Source organism: Nesoenas mayeri, assembly GCF_963082525.1.
Source record: "Nesoenas mayeri genome assembly, chromosome: 5".
Classification (NCBI taxonomy): domain Eukaryota; kingdom Metazoa; phylum Chordata; class Aves; order Columbiformes; family Columbidae; genus Nesoenas; species Nesoenas mayeri.
In genome coordinates this window covers 18,608,847-18,626,772 of record NC_137548.1, presented here as the reverse complement: position 1 = coordinate 18,626,772, position 17,926 = coordinate 18,608,847, and the positions used below count along the sequence as shown (strand labels likewise).

The following is a 17,926-nucleotide window of genomic DNA, read 5'->3' as shown; positions in this document are numbered from 1 at the left end:
TGTCTTTCCTGAACTGAGGGGCTCAGAACTGAACACAGTACTCCAGGTGTGGCCTCACCAATGCAGAGTACAGGGGAAGGATCACTTCCCTTGTCATGCTGACCACGCTATTTTTGATACAGGACAGGATACCGTTGGCCTTCTTGGCCACCTGGACACACTGTTGGCTCATGTTGAGCTTCCTGTCAATTAGTATCCCCAGGTCCCTTTCTGTCTGACTGCTCTCCAGCCACTCTGCGCCCAGCCTGTAGCACTGCAGGGGGTATCTATGGCTGTCGGTCTACACTATTCCTCTGCTTTCCATACTTTATTTCTGTGATATGATATCTGTTCTCATGACAAAAAGTAATCGCAAAACTTGACTTCCTAAGATGTGAGTAAGAGTTTCCAGGAGTTACATATCAATAGCAGCAGGTAAACCCCCAGTTTCTAGACAAGGTAAAATGCCAGCAAATGTAACCATTCTATTTTTAGCATTTATGTTTCTACCTACTAAGATATTTTTATTATGAAGAGGTAGCCCCCAATGGATCTCAAGGCTGAGGATCAAATTTTACCTCAGTCTTATTGCTGTAAACCAAATATAATTCTGTTTCTCTTAATAGATTTATGTCCAATTTGTAGAATATGGTTTGTATCAAGGCCAAAATCTGATTGTCCAGTGAATTTCTCTAATATGCCATCAGGTACAAAGGGTTCAGAAATCTGGCTGAAACTACTTTGTAATGGCTGCTTGGTGAACTGGATTTTCCTGCCTATTGAAGATAAAAGTAATGAGCAACCAAATTCAAGCATTTCTCATGATTTTGAGAAACATTTTCAGCCTCAACTGATTAGATGCAATTTGATTTACTCCCTCTGAATTTCATCATCCTGAAATGGAAGGGTATTTCTTTCAAGGATGGGAAGAAGATGTCAAGGACAATATATATGGAAGTGCTTCAATAAGGAAGAGGCTGCAAATGTGAAAGGAACAACTAATAATTCAGAATTCTCCTTAGTGTTTATATTAACACAGAGCAAATATTTGCTAATGTCAAAGCTTCTTGTTGAATTGAAAGATTTAACTAGCTTCTTCTTTTACTGCCAATAAGTTTTCAGGGAAGGGTGTGCACATGCATATAGTCATATTGACCCACACTCTGTCTTCATATTTAAATCACTTATCTTTGCCATGACATTGACATATCTATTAAATCTGGGAAACATGTACCTATCACGTTATGTTCTTTGTCTAGAATATAAGAACTCTGGGCGTGAGACCTTATGGGCAGCATTAAGAAATTAAGTAGTAATGCCAAGTGTGTTGTTCTGTCTGTATACAGTCTTCTAGATCTGGCTTGCAAGAGATAAGGAAATGCATTTATGTAAGTTTTAGAAAATAACATAAACATTTTGCAGTTGGCAAACTTTCCCTTCCTTGTGTCGTCACTTGGAAGAGAAGGCAGCGATGGGCTGCTCAGGTTGGGGCTGTACTCAAAAGCAGCAAGTTTCAAACCAAAGGAGAAATTATCCTCCCCAGGAGCCGGAATGTAATGTGGAAATGTGGATGTCCAGAAAGCAGCTCCTAAAAACAATTAATCACTTTACCTCCATCAATCAGTGATGGCTGCCCAGACAGCAAGGAAAAAAAAGACACTCTTGGTCTGAACTCTTGTTGGACAAATGTGTTGGTGAAGCCACAGGATGGTTTGAACCAAGGAATAAATTTTCATGGGCAAGTAGATAACAGACAACAAAAGGGACTAACAATGAAAGACAGCAAGAAGCCAAGAGAGCAATTGATGCACTACGTGAAAATCAATAACTGTGGTTTATTGTTGTATTTTCTCTTGATTCTCAATAGCTCGATGATAAACTGCACACTGGCAGTCCTGCAGAAGTCAATATATTGTTCACTCTCCATTTCTAGTCATGCCTGACAGGGGTATTTAAAAGGACACTCAGAATATGAAATAAATTATATGAAAATCATCTCAAACACCATATTACAATAGTTTGGAAAGGAGTTGCTTTTATCAAGCAGCTGTAAAACACTATATTATCACCTCATTACATAATTTTTGTTTGTATTATTCAATATTTTTATATTCTAGGTAACCAATATGTCTTCTCTGCTGAAAATATTTCAGGTAGAGATAGATTCATACAGAAAGCATTTTTAAAGATGATGCATCATTCCTCAGATGATGTGGGTATTTTGAAGTAGTAAATGTGTTTTTTTTACAAGCAGCCAAAAGGCTTTTACTGAAACAGCAGGTAGATAACAACTCAGTTTCCAAGCCAGGAGGTTTCCACTGTAACCATCAGCACAAACATGCAAAGACTGATGCCTAACTTCAGCATCAGTACTTCAGCTAACAATTTTCTGTTGGTTTATTTTATAAATATATCTGGCAAGACATTAAACAGAAGGGGACAATAGGGAACACGATTTAAGAAATAAGTAAAACTCATTGCCAGAGTGAAAAAATAGAGTTTCTAAGTTACCTGATCAACAACCACGTCTTTTTCAAGACAAGTTTACTAAAAGACATGGAAGTGGAAATGGATATGATTTTAAATAAGCTCATCTGCTCAGTTTGTGAATATCTAGTCAAATATCTTCTCCGAAGTAACAAGCAACAGGACGAGAGGAAATGGCCTCAAATTGCATGAGGGGAGCTTTAGATTGGATATTAGGAAAACTTTATTCACAGAAAGGGTTGCCAGCTATTGGAACAGGCTGCCCAGGGAAGTGGTTGAATCACCATCCCTGAAGGTGTTCAAAAGACACATAGATGAGGTTCTTAGGGATACAGTTTAGTGCCAGTGTTGTGTTATCAGTTGGACTTGATGATCTTGAGGGTCTTTTCCAAGCAAAAATATTAATATTCTATGATTCTATGGTAAACTACAGGCTGCACCCAGACCAGGATTTGGGAAAGAGGTGAAGGTATTGCTGGGCCATACTCACTGTGAAATCCAGCAGAGGTTATACTGTAATGACATGCAGATGTTCAAGCAGCTGGACCAGTTACTGGCAGTACAATTCTTGAGGCAGTTCTCTAAGCCAGGTGTCAGGTTTTTTGAAAAGAATGTCTTTAGTAGAAAGTCTGCTAAAACATCGTCAGCTTTAAACGTTGTGCTGTCAGTTGTGAGGCTCGTCAGTAGTCATTGAAAAGATCCTGATACGCAAAACCACAATATGAGGTCAGTAGATACATGGAAGAGAAATGAATCAGCTGCAACATGCATATGAATCGGCTGGCATTGATAGCCAATGGTGATCTGAATGCATTCAGATCTTCTGTCTGATGACACCTTACCATTGCCGTTGCATGGGTGATTAACAGATCTTACATAAAATAAAATTTCTTTGGGGTGGCAGGCTGTCTTGATGTCCTTGGACTCATCTGTCAGTGAACATTCACAGAGATGGATGGGGTTTAGTTTGCTGTCCGCTCATTCCTCTTTTCCTGAACTGTATATACTGTTCAAGAATAGTCATTAAATGTTTAAGTAAGAGTAGATTTTATGTTGTATTTTGTGCTGGATACTTACAAAACCTCTTACTCATGGACAGCATTGGATGCTTTTTTTCTTACCTCAACCAAAAGGATTTATCATTTGAATATACACAAAGCGTGTTATTCCCATGCTTCTGTTGAAGAGGACTTTTAGTGGTGCATTTTGTAAAAGATGGATCACAAAGTCATAAACACGTCAAGATCAGCTGAAAACATGTTTTAGCAAGCCCAGACGTGCATCTGGTAAAGAACGTCATTGTCATGTTTCTAAGTAAAACATCACTCTTGGGACTGCAAGGCAGCTGGTGGCTGGGTTTATTTTTTGTGTTAGCTTTGTCTTAACTGCTTCTAGGAAAACATTCATTGTAGCATCTTTTAAGGCAAAATTTTATTCAAAGTCAATCTTTAAAATCACATCTTTAAAATATTTTTTAAAATTCTATACTGAGCAAAAAGTATTTTAGCCAATTTTCACCTTCTAGGATGCCAGAAAGGAAGGGACAGGGGTGGGTTTTGGTCAAATCCAGTGTATGTGATACAGATTTTCAGGTGTTCCCAGAGATCCTGGAAGACAGCGACACTCAGCACAAAGCAAAATATGGCATCACTAGTTCAGCCATAGATTTCATTGAAGTATCAGCACCCCAGGAGTTCTAATAGCCTCAAGAAAGCCGAGTGCATTGGAATAAGTACTAACCAATATTTGGTCTACAGCTCCCTTTTGTTATTTCACAAAACATTTTAGTACTGGACCAGCTAACTTTGTCATTCAGCATTTTAATGTTAGCACATATTAAAATCGTACTACTAGCAACAGCCTGGAGTGTTTGGGGGCTTTTTTTCTTAATTTTTAACTTGTGGGACATTGGCAGTTATGGTCTCCCTGTTCCGTTGAAAAGGGGTTAATCTTTGTCCGTCTATACCATTCTGCATCATAGATGTTGAGAATTTTTTTAAAACACAGCAACATAAAAGCTTAAGCTTTTCCCATTCATTGAAAACTGTTCTTTGGAGAATGTCACTTATTTCTCTACTTGTTAAGAAAGTTGCTGTGACTTTGAAACCATTAATTTCTTCAGCTCCCAGCTGGGTGAAAAAAAAATATATATTTTTTTTCTTTGTAGTTCACAATCCTTGTTGAAGGAAATGAGCCTCTAATGGAAGTCTGATAAACTCTGTCTCTTCAACTACTTCACTAAAAGACTTTCTATTTTAAAATAGATTCCTTTGTGACACTAGCTTTTGCACCCGTTTTTCAGCGTGTGCATTATATGCTGTATGAAAGCACTATTTCCTTTTCATGTATGACAAACTGGTTTGACTTGGCTTCCAGGAACCCGCTACAGAGACACAAAAGACTGCACAGACTCCTTTTAGTGCAGAAAGGACTTCATAAATGGCCTCAAAACTTTCCGATTTGTTTTCACATGGTTAGTCACGGAACTGGTCGCTTACACTCCTGAGAAATCCTATTGTTTAATTCTGTGCTTCTTTTCCAAAGTAAAATGTGCTGTTGGGCTGGGAGATAAGCACTGTGAATGATGAGCTTTTAAACCTATTACTAGTACAGGTGTCTTCTTCAGAACTTCTAGAAGAGCCAGAACTTTGCTTTGCTGTTTCATTATAACTTTTTTCCAAGGGTTTTAAAATTAAAGAAGTGCTTTCTATATAGACTTATTTGTGCATTTCTTCTTTCCCTGGCAGAATACATTATGAACTGAATAGGTGATACTTCAGTTCCTGGGATGAACATACGTAGTAAAAGTTTTTTTTGGCTTCATCGTTTTCATAGGCAGAATCTGCAAAATTATTTTCATTAACTGTAGTTGTTTAGCTGATCAACATTAAAAGTATGAAGTAAACCATGACACATCTGTGAAAAAGGTACTTGCAAAGGAGGGTTGTTTTGTATACAGGCTTCCAACAGCTGAACCTCTCGGCTTCCAGGCTTAACAGCTTCTGAAAGACTGAGAAAAGCCATCTTCCCAAATAATCTGAAAGCTTGGGATAAGATTCTTGGGATAAAATTATCTTTGTGCTTATTGAAATGGCTTTCCTTCATTTAACTCCAGTGTTTGATATGATGGGCCTTTATTAAGTGACTGTTTCCTAGCGCAAACTCCAGGACGTAGCCCTGAGTTAAGTCTTTCAGAATTTAAGACAGTCCATGTGTTGCACTCCACAGTCCATGTAATCTCTTTAAAGTTCAGCCAGGCATTTCCCCCAAAGCTTTTTAATATTTGTCTGCATTATGATTTCAACTCAGTGATGTCTTCAGGTAAGAGAAGAGTGATGTCTTCATTCAGAGAAGAGCTCACGTCTCCTGGGGTCTCACAAATACTGAGCTCTGGTAGGAATCTGCTTTGCGGGTCTGGTGGCTGCGGGTGCCTGTGAGCAGAGGTGACAGCGCTTCTGAAATGGCTTATGTTTCCAACAGTGCTGTGATTTCTCACAAACAAAAGCTGTCAACTCAGTTAAACCTGCAGAGGGGAACCTCATAAAGCAGATTAAAAGTAAATAAAGATTTTCTGTGGGTCTCGCAAAAGCTACTACTGACTGTTTAACCTTTAATCGAAAGTATTTCAGAAGCAGTTTCACAATTCTACTGCTGAAATAATTCACTTCAGTTTTGTCTTTGCATATATGAACATCTCTTTTTCCAGACATCATTAGAGTATCATTTTATTTCCATAAATCTATAAATGCCTGACTGGAAAGCCTGGCATCCCTTTTATCCTCTGGATGAATTCACATCTGACTGGACACCTGCTGTGCGTGGGAGGCCCTGATCTGAGCTGGACTAGGCGGTCTCTAGAGCCATCCCCTGATTTTGGGATGTCCTTAGTACATCCCTTGTCAAGTTACATCAGAAAACACCCAGCTTTGTAGCTTTTGACCACTCTTTATCTTCTTGTTATCACCTCTTTCAATTCTACCCTCTGCGTGCTCATCTTGTTCTTATTGAATTGTTTGGGTGAATGAGGCAAGTGATGCTGAGATTTTAAGTTTGCCTGATGCACAGAGAGCAGGATTGGTCATCACCCAGGTAGATAAGAAGAGAATTGGTCCTTGCAGTGGGTATTGTGTCGGGTTTTTTTTTTTAGCATTTGCAATGGCACAATAATTTGACAGCAAGACAAAGTTGCTATGGAGGATACTGCAGTATGAAACTTCCTGCTGCATTTTACATATAGGTCCTTTTCTACATAAATGTTTGGACCTGTAAAATAATGTGACTAGGCTGGATTATTTAATTTATGCTTGATTTACAGACATATGCCACTAGACCTGTCACTTAAAGAGCATCTCTGACTTCACAGGTGCATGTGCATTTCCTTCAGGCAATCCATGAACCAGGGCCTTAGCAGGTCCTTGCCTTTTGAAAAAGCCAGACATTTTGGAAACAAAACTATGTGTTTTGTCATTGTGCAGATAGAAGCCAGCACGCTGTTTGGCAATGACTCTTGTCTCCAAGACAAAATTCACTGCAGTCACTGACATTACCTCGATTCTTTCTTCTTCTGTGTAGTGTCCTAAGTTTGTCTGGACGTTCTTGCATCTGGTGGCAATAATGCTTGTTTTGCATGTGATGTGCTCTTTGGGGCAGCCTGACATTATTTAGGTTGGATGGGCTTTTTAGCAACATGATGTAGTGAAAGATGACTCTACCCATGGCAGAGGGGTTGGACTAGATGGTATTTCAAGATCTTTTTAAACTCAAACCATTTGATCATTCTGTGATTATTTCACAAACTCAGTTTTTATTCCCATGTGTCCAGCTCTCAGTCTCTCCAGCATAAGTTTTTGCTTTTAAAATAACAAAAAATATGAGAGTCTTTGCCCCCCTCATAACTCTTAGCTTTTAAGGTATCTTACACAGAATAATGGATAAGAAATTTCAAGTTGATAAAACAAGTGTTGAAGTTTCTCATCATATGCTCATCGTAAGTACTCACAGAACTGGCAGTCCTACATCACCAGTTCTCCAGTGATAAATACTCACTGCAATCTCTGATATTTGCTGTCAGCACTGCCTACCAGTTTTTGCAATTTTAATCACAACATTAATATCTGCTTCCTTTTTCATATTGAATATTTAAATATCTTACCAGATACCATACCAACAGCCAATATGGTTTGGGCTCATGGTCCTTGCTTTGCATCTGCAGTCACTGCAGCACCTACTTGGGAACTGTGAATTTTTTGTTTTTATTCTTAGCTTTTGGGGGCTCTCTGTCAGTCTCCAGGGAACTAAAGCAGTGTTTGTGCTGTCTTTTATGCTGTGGTCCTTTGATCTGTTCTTGAGTTTGATGTATCCAAGCATCATGCTAACCTAATTTTCTGTGTGAGGCTGTGGAAGTAGCAGTATTGAGGCCCTTGGCAAATGGTGGTTCTGGTAGCGATGGCTCCCAGCCTTCCTCTCTGCCATCAAGATAAGGCTTCAAATTGGTTAGGAAAATGTAATCATACAGAAACACATATGCAAATATCATGGGCTTTTTTACATTACCAAAAATAAGCTTTCCTTATCTGTGTCCAACTTCCTTCCAGCCTGTAATGCTGGAGATTTTTGTTTTCCTTTTATTTTCTTTATTTTTTTGACTTTAACACTGTCAGCCTCTGTCTTTCTGCTTTAGTTAAACTGCAAGTGACCATGTTACATAAAATTGCTCTGATTGTGTTGGTATTTCAGGCCAAGGAAGAGCGTTACTGTTGAAAAATCCCGTTCACTGAAAATGCCACTAGCAGAGTTTCCCCAGGCTCATGTTACCAAGAGGATACAAACAGACACCACATTTTCTCTCTTTTTTCCACTGTAAGAAACAAAAATAACTGCGTTACTCCTCATAGCTTTACCTCTAAATGAGAAGAAACACTAAAGCTGCAGACCAGAGGAAAATTCTATTAATACATTTTGGACTAAAAAAGCAAATCACAGCAGCTACAGACATATAACTTTCCTACAGTATTACGTGAAAAATGCCCTCTGGGAGACACAGGAACACTTTTTTCCTCCAAGAAAAATAAAGATCTCTCATGTATCCATGCCAGGAATAAAATTCACAATAACCAAATTTAAATTAACATTTGAAAACTCTTAAAATGCAGGCAGATTTGTACTATTTAAAAGGAAAAATTTTGTGTAGATTAACCTATGGCTAAATTAGTACAAAACATTATGTTCCTCTTCCTTAATAGCTGAAGTTATGATGTTTACACAGACAGACTGACTGGAAACAAGCCCTTGAAACAGTGTTAATTACATTCACAATTCAGATAAAGTATTATCCTACCAAGATGAATTATAGCTTGAAGTTATTGCCTATTGTTAGTAAGGGACACTATCAATAGAAAAATAAAATGTTTATGTACATATATATGTATTCATCACACATACACATGCTTATCTAATGCAGATATAATTATCTGTATTTTTCAGTTTTGTATATATATTAATCCATTAATTTTCTCCAAGCCTGTTGAAGAAATATTTATAATCCCTGTTTCAGTCATACTTCAAGATGTTTAGGTCTGGTTTTGATTCTTCAACACATCGCAGATGCTTCATATATACTGTGTATACAGTGTATACCTCTTCTGAACATACCCTTCTGAAATCAGTAAGAAAGGCCATTTTTTTAAGGCTTTTTTTTCCCTATAAATATGTTTTTATGGGGACTTCTTTTGGTGCTGAATGTTAACTAAATATACATTGCAAATCTGACAGTTACTGCATTTCCATGCTCAATGACCTTAAATCCAAAAGCATATGCCTTTGGCTTTCATGTTGAAAATATTTCTATTGTGATTAAAATTTTGATTTGTTATTTTTATTTTTGTGCTGGTTTTTAACAGGAATGGAACTGATGATAACTGTGTTTCTTCCTACACTATATAAACTGCCTTCTCAGGCATTTTTTAACTAAGGAAAGGCTCTATTTGTTCTACCATATTTCCTTATTGTTCCTTGGATAAATTTGTGTGTAGCTTGGAGTCTAGGATATTATAGCTATTATAATTTTAAGGAAAACCTTTAAGAAAGATGAATATGTTGTGTATTAAGATTTAAATGCAGCATACATTCAAAAACCTGTACTCTATGCAATGTTTGATGGTATATTATCCAGAAATGTTATGACCATTTAAATATTTTCATTCAGTGTCAAACGCTAATACTTTGCTGTAGTTTGAACATGAGTCACACTTATTTCCCACAGTTTTGCCAGTCTCTATGAGGTGTGTTGGCATCGGCCCCGGGGAGAGGACTCAGACGATATGTTGGGTTGGAGGCAGGGTCTGATGAGTCCCTGGCTTTGGTGCCAGTGGACTGTACAACAAGCAAACCTTCCCCTGCAGCACACAGCAATCTAATTATTTTTAATTTATTGACTTGGAACAAGAGAAATATTACTGCTTTAGCATCCTTCTCTTATCAAGACATCAAATAGAACTTTTTTTTTCCTAATTGTAAAACGTTAGGCTTTCGTTTCTCCAAAAAGAAACAGCAAAAAGCTTGTTCCCCATAGACTCAGTGCCCTTAGGGCTGCAGCCTCTGCCCGAGGCCTGAGACAGGGGATGGGGGCACTGACACCTGCACTGGCTGAATTGCAGTTGGTGCTACTTGTCCACAGAACTAACACTCTTCATTACTCCAGTACCCACACCAAGGTATAAGCTACTAAGTGCGTTTTGGCACAGGATTTTAGGTTGTCTTGGGGCCATGCACATGCAGGTTTGCATCCAGAGAGGGCTCTGAGCACCCAGCAAAAGCTATGCTTGGTGTCATAGAATCATAGAACATTTTGGTTAGAAAACACCTTTAAGATCATTGAGTCCTAGACATTTCTCTGGAGGAAAGAGGTGGAAGCTGATGTCTGTAGTACATTTGCAAACAGCTGCAGGGACTGATCCCGTATCGCCTTCCCAGGGGCTGGGAAGTATTAGTATGTAGTCGAGCACTCAAGCACTCCTGCAGCGCCAGCAGTTATTGATATTTTTCTGCCTTTTAGAGCCTGCCAAACTATTGATGACTGGCTTTGATGGGTGTTCAGGCTGGACCAGATATGCTGTTCACCTACACGTAGGGATTGAGTACCTTTTCATATGACATATTAATATTTAATTAAATATTAAATACAAATGTGTTAATAAAATATAGGTTATTTACTTAGATAAATGTTGTTATGTGTTAAGGCTAACTAAAAACTACACAAATGTTTAAATGACTTTTCAACAAGTCACAAAAAAAATTTTAAAATCATAATAATGAGGTGTTTTCAAAACTCAGCCCTTTTCTATCCCTATAGTAACACAAAAGGTTTACAGACTTACAAATCTATCTAGGGATGGCAGAAAGGCACTGGGCATACACCTCAGGCTTCAAAAACTACATAAAATTATAAAGGGAAACCCAAAGTTAGGCATAAAGTATTTATACATTGAATTAATGATAACACAGAAGCTGTAACACAGCTGTGTACATTTCTTACTTAAGACCTTGAATGAACTTTAAATAAAATATAACCCTCATTATATAAAGCAGAATGGCAGCGTTCTCATAAATTATCTTATACAAAAAAATTACAATAATGAAAATTACAGTGGCTCTCTCTCCCAAAAAGTTATCTATTATTTAAGGGCTGCACAGACATTATAACCGATACATCAACAGATCCCTAAAGATGTTGTCTATTAAAATTGAATTTTAATTCTATCTTTCATCCAGTGTTATCCCTTTAGTACTTTTTTTACTTATGTCTTTTAGATTTCTTAACACTGGAAGCTTTTCTTAAGACAGGTTTCTCTTCAAGGCAGAACATGCAGATTGTATAAGTGGAATGAGAAAAGAAGGGCAGTAACAGGTATCCAGCTCTTCAGACAGGTTTAAACAGTGGCTCACTGTGAGCTGAACTTTGCCATGTTAAATACAGGCATTGCCTCACACACACTGACACAAAACAAGATTTATCTTATGTGCTGCAAAAACAAATCCATGAAAGCCTCAGTATTTTGCTATTTCTACCCTTGAAGTCGCGTTCACACACTTGGCATGACAAACCTACATCAGTGTTACAAGATTGGGTTCTCAGAAGGTTTTTCTCATGGCCAAAGTAATGTTATGCACAATTTTTCACACAGGTCTTGTAACCCCACAGTGGCACAGGCTAAGCATGGGACTCGTGCCATCCTTGAAGCAGTATCATCTTCCTTCTGTATTTCAGCCTCAATGAAAAAGTGGTGAGGGTGTTGTCTGACAACTTTGATGACTCTCCAAACAAGCTAGAGAGGGGAAAAAAATCTCAATATATATGAGAAAGTATTGGTTGTAGTTGGGTAACTATATTTATTGTTTCATGAAAACATCTTCTGTCATTAGTCTCAGCATCAGCATTGCCATTTAGGAATGGACTTAACCCTGCTAGGAGCCCTGCAGAAGGTTACATCTCTCTCAGCCTGCCCGAGCATGACATTGTGGGTGCAGACCAGCACAGAAGGAAGCAGCAGCAGTGGCATTCAAGGCAGGGTCCCAGGTCACCGAGCAGATGATCACTCAGCATAGCGGTGTATCTGCAGATGTGACTCAGATCTAATAGCCCTGGAGACATTTCCAGCTTTTACAGCTCTACAAGGTGCTTGGGATGCCAGGGCAGGAGGCACAGAGCTCACTCAGGTGGGTGGGTCTGGAAACAGAAGAGCATATAGCACAAAGGAGCGTTGTTATGGCCATACACCCCTGCCTGCCTGGGCAGGCTGAGCCCTTCACCATGTAACCATCTGCATGAGAAAATAGCATTGCCAATGAAATAAATGCTAACATACTCCAGGCTGTCCCTGATAAAATATTATTTTGTCAAATAATTGTTGCAGTAAAGGAGGGTTTAAGGATGCAGCTAGCTCTATCTCCCCTCATAGTTAGAGAGAGGGTCAAGATGTTTATCTGAGTGGTTCTGACAACATGTATGAATGTAAGTATGTCTCACCAGGCAGCCACACAGTTCAGATACTGAGCATCCACTAATGGGAAATCACAGAGGAGGTTGTGTGTGTGTGTGGGGGGGGGGGTGTGATTTTCTGCATACACTTAGCAAAATGAACCACACTAGACATTTATTTTCATATCAGAAGTTAGACCCAAGTCCCAGTTTATTGCTGTCAGGTAGCTGTGACAGCACCTTGCCTACTTCCATGAGCATCTCCTCTCACACAGTGAAAGTCTTCACAGAAGTGTGTCTTTTTCTTCTCTTCCTGGGGATGACTTAATGCCCCCATTCCTTTCTACAGCAGGGCTCTGTTACAAGCTTGCTGAAGCAGCAGTGTCCTAAGGGGACTGATGTGACAAGTGACATGATCTGAGAGTGCTTTGACTCTTCCTACAAGAGTTCCTGTGGGTGGCAATTACTCCAGCAGAAGTAGAGTTTTCCTAGGACTACTTTTTGTGCTCTGGCAGCACCAGAATAGGCCATCATGGCAGAAGTGAATTTTGCCAAATAATTAGTGTCTGCACACTGTAGGAACAGTACACAGTACAGGACTTTTTATCAGTGAAGCCTTTGAAGCACAACTTCACTTAGAGTCATTTCTTCTGCCTGTCTTTTAGAAGCACAGAATGTCCTTACGCAGGTAGTTCAGTGCAGAACGTGTCTGAGGGAAGGACAGTCAGCATCTTTGCAGGTATCTAAGACTTTCCATATTTCTCTCTCCTAATAACTATTTTCTTTATGATCTTTTCACTGCAGTTGGAAGTCTTGGTATTTAGCTTGGTTCGTGTCTGTCACGATCTTCAGTTGTTTTCCATTGACCGTTCCACTGGTGAAATTCATCATTTCCTGAGTGAGTCATGACCAAAGTAGAACTGATAGACAAAAACAAGGAAAAGAGTTAATCAAATAAATAGAAAATGCATTAGGAATACAGTCACAACATGACAGACAAAGAAGACTGATCGTAGGTTAAACTGGAAAGCTGTTTTATCATGATATTTCTAGCATCACGATGATTCATTACTGTTGCTATAGTGTTACCCCCTTTTTCTACCCACTTCCTCTTAGTGGGAAAGGCAGGAGCAGTGAACTGCACGCATTCAAAAAGGAAACGAAACCTCTCAGAAAAGAGTGCTATTTTGCAGAACAATAGAAAGACCCAATCTCATGATCCAGAATTAACTGTAAAATCTGTATGTCAGTCCTAGTCTTCCTACACACAGGTTATATTTGGTGCTCCAGGCTTCGTTCATGAGGGATTAGGATTGAGGAACTGTTTCTGATGCTCTTTCATAGCATCAAGCATACCAGGAAATGAAAACTGAAGGCTTAATTAATGCAACCTGTGAATGTCAGGACATCCAGAATTAAAAGAGATGCCAGACTGTGTATCACCAAGCAGAGGGAGATGAGTGTGGATAGTGATCTGGGAGAAACGCTTACAACAGTTGGTAGCAATGAAGTAGTTTACAACAGAAAAAGATGAAATTACCTAATATTGGCCTGGAGTTGGCAGCTGGATTCACTGGGGCTGTGCACTGTGTGTGTGACATGGCAGGATGTAGTGGCACAAGTGCCCTGGGCTGTGCCCCCTTGGCTGTCTGGGGGGATGTTGTGGTGCTGGGGGACCTGGGCAGAGCCAGGGTGGCTGGGTGGGATATCTGCACCACGTCATCTTGGGGGTCTGGCTTTTAGGGGCTGGTGCTTGTTTTAATTCAGCTTTTGTAGATTTTTGGAGGAAGATGACTCAAGATATTGAGGAACAAAAAATAGAGAAACTAGATTTTTTTTGTAGGGTTGTTTAATTGTAGAAAGTTGATGACTGTTCCTCTTGTGAGATTTCGATACAAGCATGTTACTGTTATATTAAGAACAACATTTGCTTCATGTTAGTCAATATTTACCTTCTGTCAAAGGATTCTGCTCTAGGAGAACTTCTGTTGGGCCTCAGTCCTTATCAAGCTGACTATTGATAGGAATTACAGCTGCTTGCTTTTCTTTGGTTATACCCAGTACTTGCTTCAGGAAATCATGAAGCATGATTATATTATACTATCGATGCATTTACATTTTTTAATTGTTCTTTTGTATAAGTAACCTCTGTCTTCTTGGAATATGCACACAATATAACCTGAAGACACGGGTAGATTTTAGAGCACTTTGCAGTAACAATCTTCATGATAGAAGTTTTACTGCCAAGACAAAATCTGCAAAATAGTTTTGCATAAGAGGTATGCAGTGCTTTAGAAAACTTTTACTGACTCTACTTGGAGTTTCAATTCCTTCCATCTTCTGCAAAATGTAGTTCAGCTACAGAGAAACTCAGAATCAGTATAAATACTCAGCAAACAAATCTGAATTCTTGCGTAAGCAATATGTGAAAAAAGCCAAACCACAACAGTTAAAGGAAAATTGAAGCTACAAGGAATGTATTTGCTCAGTTCAGCTGAATATTAGGAAAGGTAACATCAGTTTATAGTAGTCAGGGGATCATGGGACATAGGTAAATCTGTATCATACTGATTTCAGAATAGATATCTGAAATCTTCTTAGTAGAAGCCCATTGTTGGGCTGGTAAAGTTAGGGCTTATCATGCGTATCTATCAATGGTGATAATATAGTGCCATATCTGTGGACATATCTAACAAATCAATTGAAACATTTTTCAGTACCTTAAAAATATTCAGTTTTCCCAATTCAGAATGATCTGATTCCCACTTGATTAACTGTAATCTCTATTTCTACTTGAAATAATAACTCTTTTTCAAGAAGTGTCACCCAATTTGTAAAATAAAGTTCACTAAATTTCATCAGCATTCTCTCATACCATAAAAAATCAGCATTTTTTTCCTGCGGTTGTTTCCTGTTTTCTTTCTTCATCACAAGAAGCAATCTTGTATAATATTTCTGAATAATCTGCAAGTGTCAGCCACTGCTATTATTTCCTCTTTTATATGATTTCATAATTTCATTCTGTATTTGCTTCCCAGTCTGCCAATTTAACTTCTTGTTCTTTCACTGTTATGCCGCATGGATCAGATTTCTGCTCTAATTGCTCACTAAGTCATTTCCCTTCCATGTATTTGGCTCATGGTTTCTCCTCTATTTCTCCTATTTGACTAAGCTCTTTCAAACTGCCAAGACTGAATTTTTCATGCAGGGCTCATAAAAGAACTCAAACATGAAAATGCTGCTTAACTAATTGTGGTTTATAGCCTGAAATCAGGTTTGGTGCAAGGAGAAGAAAAGATAGGAGATGTAACCACAATTTGTGGAAAAGGCTACAAAGATGTTCCTGGAAACCAGAGGCCAGTAAATCTGTCTGCCATGGAGGAACATTAGGAAACTGTAAACAAGAATATAACTAGTCAGAATGTTCAAAAAAGTGACATAGATTTGCAGAGGGAAGTCACGCCTCCAAAAATTACAGTGTACCTGGACATTATAAAAGCTTTTTTGCAAAACTCTTCATCAAAAGAAATAAACAATACTCCAATGGGATGAAAAGTTGAATCACAGAATGTTAGGGATTGGAAGGGACCCCAAAAGATCATCCAGTCCAATCCCCCTGCCGGAGCAGGAACACCCAGATGAGGTTACACAGGAATGTGTCCAGGCGGGTTTTGAATGTCTCCAGGGAAGGAGACTCCACAAGCCCCTGGGCAGCCTGTTCCAGTGCTCTGTCACCCTCACTGAAAAGATGTTTCTTTTCAAATTTAAGTGGAACCTCTTGTGTTCCAGTTTGCACCCATTACCCCTTGTCCTACCAGTGGTTGTCACTGAGAAGAGCCTGGCTCCATCCTCGTGACACTCACCCTTTATATATTTGTAAACATTAATGAGGTCGCCCCTCAGTCTCCTCCAAGCTAAAGAGCCCCAGCTCCCTCAGCCTTTCCTCATAAGGGAGATGCTCCACTCCCTTAATCATCTTTGTTGCCCTGTGCTGGACTCTCTCCAGCAGTTCCCTGTCCTTCTGGAACTGAGGGGCCCAGAACTGGACACAATATTCCAGGTGTGGTCTCACCAGGGCAGAGTAGAGGGGAAGGAGAACCTCTCTGGACCTACTAACCACCCCGGGATGCCATTGGCCTTCCTGGCCACAAGGGCACAGTGCTGGGTGATGCTCATCCTGCTGTCCACCAGGACCCCCAGGTCCCTTTCCCCTCTGCTGCTCTCTAATAGGTCATTCCTCAACTTATACTGGAACCTGGGGTTGTTCCTGCCCAGATGCAGGACTCTGCACTTGCCCTTGTTATATTTCATTAATTTTTTCCCTGCCCAACTCTCCAGCCTGTCCTGTTAAAGCTTATCCTTGATAAATAACTGTTTAAAAAGAATAGATGAAAAAGCTAGGTATCAATATTCAGTTTTCAAAATGGTAGCAGATTAACATCAGAGTCTCTGGGGCTATTTGCTGACACCTGCACATTTCAACAGTCTTAAATAATGTAAGAAAAGAGATAGAGAAATAAATAGATAGCAACCTTTCCTTAGGACAGAGAAGTATTCAGGATAACCAACTATAAACCTGAGTGTAGTGAACTATAGAAGAATCTCGTATTCCTGAATAACTAAGTAAAAATGTAGATGTAATTCAGTGTTGATTAATACAAAGTAATGTACACGGAAAAAGACAGATGTAATTACAGCCAGATAGTGAAGAGCTCCAAGACAGCCATCAGTTGTTGAGCAAGTGAGCTAGGACCCGCTGTGGACAGGTTGCTGAAAATATCAGTTCAGTGGTCAGTAGCAATTAAAAAGACAAATAGGAATTCCTGTGAAAAAGAGAGCAAAGCACAACACATCAGCATGCCCTGCATAAATTCAAAGTACTTTTGCATTGCAAATACTGTGTATTTCTGGTCCTGCTCCTTTATCTTTGGAAGACTGTATTAAGATAGAAAAGAAACAAGAAAGGTAGTAGGGCTAGTCAGAAGTATGTCTTAGAAGAGTGAAAACTTGAGACTAAACATCATAAATCTCTCCAGACTGGGGAAGAAATGAGAAAGATGGAAATAATAGAAGTCTATAAAAGCAGAAGGGGGAAGGTGAAGGGATAATGTGCATGGAGAATGACAATTGCTACAGCTTATTGCAAAAAGCAGACCCCTGAAATTAATTGTCAGACAGCAGGTTAGACAAAGATTTATTTTCCACAAAACATAATTACATTGTAGAACTTACTGCCTCAGTTTTAATGGAGACCAACAGTATAGATTATTTTAAAAAATTATTTTACAAGATTGATGATTGAATTATTAAATGTGATGTCCTCTAAACTGCTGATTTCTGCAAGATGGGAGAGTATCCCAGAGAAAGATCACTCTGTTAATATTTTCTTCCCTGTTCACATTTTCTTATATCTTTCACTGTCAAAGACAGCGGTCTGACCCAGTATGGAGATTCTGTGTCCTCACAAAAATGCCATAAGAGAAC

At 39.0% G+C, this 17,926-nt stretch overlaps 1 protein-coding gene across 1 annotated transcript in view; it reads left to right on the top strand.

Annotated features, from left to right (window-relative positions):
* KCNK13 (potassium two pore domain channel subfamily K member 13) overlaps positions 1–17,926 on the top strand; it is a gene marked incomplete at both ends in the record, with an annotated part of 67,090 nt that overhangs the window by 45,589 nt on the left and 3,575 nt on the right. The gene's annotated exons all lie outside the window — the stretch shown is intronic.